The sequence below is a fragment of the Erinaceus europaeus genome, chromosome 22, assembly GCF_950295315.1.
Source record: "Erinaceus europaeus chromosome 22, mEriEur2.1, whole genome shotgun sequence".
Classification (NCBI taxonomy): domain Eukaryota; kingdom Metazoa; phylum Chordata; class Mammalia; order Eulipotyphla; family Erinaceidae; genus Erinaceus; species Erinaceus europaeus.
The window spans coordinates 3,245,029-3,252,472 of record NC_080183.1 but is presented as its reverse complement, the minus strand read 5'-3'; the positions used below and the strand labels follow the sequence as shown (position 1 = coordinate 3,252,472).

Below are 7,444 nucleotides of genomic sequence, written 5' to 3'. Positions count from 1 at the left end.
TTTCACCTGGTCTTCCTGTCACTGTTAAGCGCTGCTGGCAGTGCAGCCTCTTCAGTCTGCTGAGAAATACAGTGATTTAAGACACTGTCTCGCCCATCGTACCAGCTGGCGGGAGAGAGCACCTGGCATTCAGGTGTCCTGTCACCTGAGAGAATTCTTCGTCTGACTGGATAAGTAGCGTATAGGTTGTAAATCACGCCAGGACTTTTGTTTGGAATACGTTTGAGTACCTGACACTTGAGCTTTAGTGCTTAAACTTATCTGGCATCTGGAAGGTGAGGCGGGTGGGAGAGCCAGGGAGGTGTTTGAGTTTGACGAGAGTGTGGCGAGTTCTAGGACTTTCTAGGCGTTGGAGCTTCTGCCCTGTGCTAGGTGTTCCTGGGGCTGCAGGTCTTATGCTGAGTAGGTGACAGTAAGATGGGCTGAGGCAGCATCTCTGTGTCCAGGGTAGGGGCTCTGTGGGAAGCTGACGTCCACCCCAAGGGGGTCTGGGAGGGGAGACGGGGCTCTGGAAACAGCTCTGGTTTCCTCCTTCAACTTGGGCCTTCGACTAGGGGGGATGGGAGGCCTTGTGCTCATTCCTGTTGTCCCAGAGTATAGACCTGCTCAGGAGAGCCTTCACCCCCAGATGTAAAACACGGGGGACTTTGACTCATCAAAGGAATCGTCCAGAACTATAGAATCAATTTTTGCTGCTTTTATATGTAATCACATTTCCTACCTGTCTGTCTATCTATCTATCTATCCATTTTCATCATCCATCATCTATCTATCTATCTATCTATCTATCTATCTATCTATCTATCATTTTTCTATATATCTATAATCGATCTACCTTCATCTTTTTTATCTATCATCTATCTATCCATCTTCATCATCCATCCATCAATCTAGCATCCTCATGATCTGTTATCTATCTACTATCTATCTATAATCTACCTATCCATTTATCCATCTTCATCATCTATCATCTATCTTCATCTGTTTATCTGCTTATCTATCTATCTATCTATCTAATTACATATACACTTATTTACTTATCTGCAATCAGGCTGACTATTGGAGCTCAGTACTGCACAACAAATCCATCATTTCCCGTGGCCATTTTTTCTTCCAATTTTATTGGATAGCACAGAGAGAACTGAGAGAGGAGGGGGAGGGAGAGAGAGAGAGAGACAGAGAGACACCTGCAGCTCTGCTTCACCGCTCATGAAGCTTCCCCCTCTGCAGGTGGGGACTGGGGCTTGAACCCGGGTCCTTGTGGTAGCAGGTGTGCTCCGCTCTCTCCGCCACCGGTGTTCATGTTCCTGGGAAGGTGGAAGCTGACCAGCTCGGCTTCTTTGCTTCTGCGATAGGTGGCTGCATGTCTCACCAGGCTCACTCGCGTGGGCAGTGGCCATCAGGCTGCAGGGGCGGCTGGGTGTGAGTGACGCCCAGGTTGTGTGGCTCTGGGCTCTCTTCTGGGGGCTCTTCTGGGGTGTGCGGGCTCCGGGGCGGCAGGCTCTACTGCCCCAGGCTCCCTCTCTGCCTTTGGGAAGAGCTCCTGGCAGCCCGGGAGAGCCCCTCAGGCCGCATGTCACTGACCAGAATGGGTGACAAGAGCCAGCCTGAACCCTGACAGGCACAGGGATGGGCTGGTGCCCGCTGGCTGGGACACAGGCGAGCTCCCGGGATCTGGGGCAGCCTGCAGGGGTGCGCACACCTCCCCCTCCTCTGCAGACACACTCCCTGCCTGCCTTCTGGGTGCCTGGGGGTCAGAGCCAGCCCCACCCTCCTTGCCTCACACCATGTGCAGTCCCAGGGCAGCCAATGAGAGTCCTGTCTTTCCTGGGTGTTAAAACTGCTGTCCAGATGCTGAGGGCACATTGTGAATGTGTAGGCTGCCAGCCGGCTCTGGCTTGACTCCTTGGTGGGGCTCTTCCTCTCTCTCTCTCTGTCTCTCCCTCCCTCCCTCCCCACCTCCTCTCTCTCTCTCTCTCTCTCTCTCTCTCTCAACCTCTCTCTCTCTTTAATATTTATTTATTCCCTTTTGTTGCCCTTGTTGTTTTATCATTGTAGTTATTGTTGTTATTGATGTCGTCGTTGTTGGATGGGACAGAGAGAAATGGAGAGAGGAGGGGAAGACAGAGAGAGGGAGAGAAAGACAGACACCTGCAGACCGGCTCCACCGCCTGTGAAGAGACTCTCCTGCAGGTGGGGAGCCGGGGGCTCGAACCGGGATCCTTACGCCGGTCCTTGTGCTTTGTACCAACTGCGCTTAACCCGCTGCGCCACCGCCTGATTCCCTTCGCTCTCTCTTGATTTGTCTCTCTCTCCCTCTCTCACTCCCGCTCACTCTCTCAATCTCTGGACCTCTCGTTCTCTTGATCTCTCTTGCTCTCTCTCTCTTTCTTAATCTGTCTCTCTCACACTCTTTCTCAATCTCTCTCACCCTTTCTTTCTCTCTCTCTCAGTCTTTCTCAGTCTCTCTAGCTCGCTCACCTTCACTCACTTGCACTCCTCACTCTCTTGACTTCTCACTCGTGTTTTTTTCTCTCTCTCAATTTCTCTTGCTGTCTCTGGCACTCACGTTGTCAGCACACACACACACCCCCAGCCGGCTGTGCCCCCTGCAAGCCCAGGACACTTGCCTCTGTTACAGTAACAGCCACCCCCAGAGTGTTTGTGCCGATGGTTTCCTGATGGCAGGCAGCCCTGTCGCTCCCATGAGCAAAGCCGGCCTGCTCTCCCCTTTCTGGAAGCTTCTCCCGACCCCTGTCCTCAGAGGAGCAGTTGCTTAGGAGTCCCAGAAAGTACCTGCAGCCATGGGCCTTCAGACTCAACCTACCTGCACACCAATTCTTTCGTGGGGGCTGGGGGTGTCTTGGCCTGCCCATGTCCCCACTCCATCTCTTCCCTACCCGTCAGAGACCCCACACACCAAATGTGGAGCAGAGATGGAACTGAAGACAGGAGGAGGAGGAGGAAGATGCAGGCGGCATGCCCCTCCCTGGCCCTAGCTCCCCCCCCCCCACTCCTCTTCCATTTCAATCACCAGGGCCACCCCTCCCCCAAGCTCCCCAGATCAATGCATTAACTTGTTTGTTTTTCACAGTGAAGGGGAACTTCATAGCCTCATCATTCATTCCGGAATGTAGGGGTGGGGGTGGGAGGGGGGACACAAACAAAAGCCAGCCACCGAAATTTGCATGGTGCTCAATTATCCATTAGTGAACATCACTGGGCAATCTGTTCATATCGATTTAATTGGATTTTAATACTGCCTCTGATCTTGTCGTCTAATTAACAGCAGTGCTTGGAAATAAAACACCAGCAACACCTTTGATCTCTACCATATGGAGTGCCACCAAGCTCGGGGAAAACACACTCAGCGCCACATGGGCGGGTGGCTTGGACACCTGACCTCCAGTGAGGGCCAAGGATTTGAGAGACCAGCTCTGACCCTGTGAGGTTGGATTTGCAGTGGTGCTGGACTTGTGTGCATGGGATTCTGAGTTCAATCCCCAGGACCGCACCTTCAAGGTGGAGATGGTCTGGTTCTGCTTCCCCCCTTCAGAAGTAAATAAATAAAGATATCAACAAACACATACTTACAAAAAGAGATCAAACACCGTGGGGCCTCAGACACCGGACGGTGGCACACCTGGTTAAGCACACATGTTAGAGTCCACAAGGACCCGGGTTCAAGCCCCCAGTCCCCACCTGCAGAGAGGAAGCTTCACAAGTGGTGAAGCAGGGCTGCAGGTGTCTCTCTCCCTCTCTCTCTCCCCCTCTCATCTCAATTGCTCTCTGTCTCTATCAGATAATAATAATAATAATAATAATAATAATGATAATCAATGGGGCCTGAGTGGCAGGACAGCATGAGGTGACCACAGGAAGGTCTGACGGGAGCGGACCCCCTTTTTGTAGGCATGGACTCTAAGTTTGGGGAGCTCTGGCTGTCTCAGGTCCTGCTCCCTGACTATCCCAGTCTCTAACGTTATTGACTTGCATCTTGGGGTTTGATGTTCACACCTGGAAAACAACCTTAAGACAAGAATCTTTAACCACCCGGAACCTCCCCTCACCAGAGCCCAACCCCACCTGGGAAAGATAAAGGCAGGCTGGGGGTGTGGATCCAGCTGCCAACACCCATGTCCATTCTCCAGTGGAGGTGGATGACAGAAGCCAGAACTCCCACCTTCTGCATCCAATGAAGAATTTTGGTCCCTACTCCCAGAGGGGAAGAAATGACAGGAAAAGATGACCAGAGGGCTCTGAACCCTAATTCCATCAGGACTCAGAGAGAGAAGAGAAAAGAAGGACACTCAGAAGATGTAACAGATGTAGGTCTGGCTCTCTCTCTCTCTCTCTCTCTCTATATATATATATATATATATATATGTTTATAAGGTTCTATCATTAATAAATATTTTTAAAAAATATATTTAAAAACCTTATTAATGATAGAAAGAGGAGAAAGGAAGAGATTCAGAATACCATTCTGGCCTATGCCCTGGAGGGGATTGAACTCCAGACTTGATGCTTCTAAGTTGAGCGCTGTAGCCTCTGTGCTGTCTCCCGGGTCCCATGACTTTCTGTCTCTACATTGCTCCTTCCAGGTTCACCCATCCCTATCTGACACACGCAGATGACCAGTGCTCCAGTTTCCAGTTTCTTCTAGAGGCTCAGAGACACTGGTTTCACCCTCCAAACTGTAGGTGATGTCTCAGAAAACCCTGCCCCGTGAGCTCTCACCACCTGCGACATCTTTACCTAGTTTCTCATCTCTCACCGAGCCAGAGACACTTAATTTACAACTCAGGAGGAAATACCACCTCTTCATTCTATTTCTGTGTCTGTCAGGATAAGTAACAGCAGCCCTGACAACAAGCAGCCTCCAGCGTCAAGGTTGGAGAACCAAGGCATGGAGCATGGAAGGTCCTGTGGCTTGGTTTGGCCAGGGATTATGTCCACCCACATCCTATTGGCCAGAACCTAGTCACATGGTCCTGGCACTTGAAAGGGACTCTAGGAAGTGTAGTTTTCCATGGGTCTAAGAAGCATCATGGAAAGGAGGCAGGATGTGGCTTCTGGACCCCTTGGCTCTCTGTAGCTGGTGCTTCTTCCTCGAGTCAGATTTTTTCTCCTTGTTCTTTTAAGGATCCTGCCATGCGGAAACCCAGACATTCTGCTTAGTTCTGTCCCGCCCATGATTCCGTCAAGCAAACGTTCATGAGAATCTGGGAGTGCTTGCAGGGAGCTAGGCTGCGGAGGTGGGAGAGGGCAGTGAAGACATTTCTTAAGCTGCTCTGTTTCTAAGACTCAGGGTGGGGCATGGGTTTCCACAGTGGCAGGTGTGCAATTCCCTCCACGTACAGGAGAACAAATTGGTTGAGAGTTGGCCCAAGGCCAGAGAGTTGCTGACTTGATCCATCCCAATTGAATCTCACATTTATTTATTTTTTTATTATCTTTATTTATTTACTGGGTAGAGACTGTCAGACATCAAGAGGGATGGGGGAGATGGAGAGGAAGACAGAGAGAGACACCTGCAGCACTGCTTCACCACTCACAAAGCTTTCCCCTGCAGCTGGGGACCAGGAGCTCAGATCCGGGTCCTTGTGCACTGTGGCATGTGCGCTCAACCAGGTGTGCCACCACCCGACCCTGTTAAATTTCGTTTATTCTCAGTGGTTCACCTACCTTCACACAGGAGGAAGTGTAGGCCTTCTGACCGTAGTCTGCTGAAGGAAGCACACAGCACCCCATATCTGTAAACCAGGGAGATAAAATGTGATAGGAACACTGACTGGGTTCAGGGAGGCATTAGGAAGTCTTCCAGGAAAAGGGCCTTACAGCTGGGGTCCTGTGGAGGTATTGAGGAGCTCACCAGATAGCAAAGGCAGAAAGGATCTCACTACAGACATTGATTCCCCTGTGGCTTCTGTGCCAGGACATTCTCTCTGTGAATTCATCTCAAGCTTCAGTTTGGCATTCGTTTCTTGTTTTAATTAATGATAACCTGTGATGAGAGTTCTGGGGGTGGGGAGAGGGGAAGGAAGTGAGGCTCTGTGTCTGCTAGGCCTTGTCCTCAGAAGGTGAAGATGCTCTGATAAAGGGCTGTGAGCATGGCCTTGCAGAGCAGCCCCACCAGGAGATAAGAACAGAGAGAGCTTCCTGTCGAGGGCTGATTGGTGATTGGCTGAACCAGTGGACTGCAGCTGTGGGTGGAGCCTAAGAACCTGCTGACATGGCCAGAGAGGTGCTGAGGCTGCAGCTCTCACCCCCACCCCCACCCCTGGGCTGTGTGCCTGTTCCCCCGTCCACACAGGACCCCCACAAGGCACCAGGGGCTGATGGGAATGAGCCAGGTCTCAGTCCTCGCTGCGGTTTCAGTTAGCCGTGAAGCTTGTGGGGAAGGCTCTCAGCTTCTCTCTTGTGGGAAATTCTGTTGTGGATTTTTGCGCTGAAGAACTGCTGTTCAGAATCAGCATGGGGTGAGTCGAAAGTGCTTACAGACAGTTTTGGTGTCACCACCATCACCACCACCACCACCACCACCACCACCACCACCACCACCACCACCATTACCACCACCACAACCACCATCACCATCACCACCACCACCACCATCACCACCACCATTACCACCACCATCATCACCACCATCACCACCATCACCACCACCACCACCACCACCACCACCACCACCACCACCATCACCATCACCACCACCACCACCACCACCACCACCACCACCACCACCACCACCATCACCATCACCATCACCATCACCACCACCATTACCACTGCCACAACCACCACCACCACCACCATTACCACCACCATTACCACCACCACAACCACCATCACCATCACCATCACCACCACCACCACCACCACCACCACCACCACCACCACCATCACCATCACCACCACCATTACCACCACCATCACCACCACCATCATCACCACCACCATCACCACCATCACCACCATCACCACCATCACCACCACCACCACACCACCACCACCATCACCATCACCACCACCATCACCACCATCACCACCATCACCACCATCACCACCACCACCACCACCACCATCACCACCACCATCACCATCACCACCACCATCACCACCACCACCACCACCATCACCACCATCACCACCACCACCACCATCACCACCATCACCACCATCACCATCACCACCATCACCACCATCACCATCACCACCACCATCACCACCACCACCACCACCACCACCACCATCAACACCACCACCATCACCACCACCACCATCACCACCATCACCACCACCACCACCACCACCACCACCACCACCACCACCACCACCACCATCACCACCACCACCACCACCACCACCACCACCACCACCACCACCACCACCACCATCACCACCACCATCACCATCACCACCACCATCACCACCACCA

At 52.1% G+C, this 7,444-nt stretch overlaps 1 long non-coding RNA gene across 1 annotated transcript; it reads right to left on the bottom strand.

Moving 5' to 3' along the window:
* Positions 1-1,194: 1,194 nt before the first annotated feature.
* Positions 1,195-5,948, bottom strand: LOC132535408 (uncharacterized). The gene is made up of 3 exons (XR_009547186.1): positions 5,876-5,948; positions 5,689-5,756; positions 1,195-1,404 (listed from the first exon to the last, which is right to left on the bottom strand). It is a non-coding gene; the product is annotated as an uncharacterized LOC132535408 (long non-coding RNA).
* Positions 5,949-7,444: the final 1,496 nt, after the last annotated feature.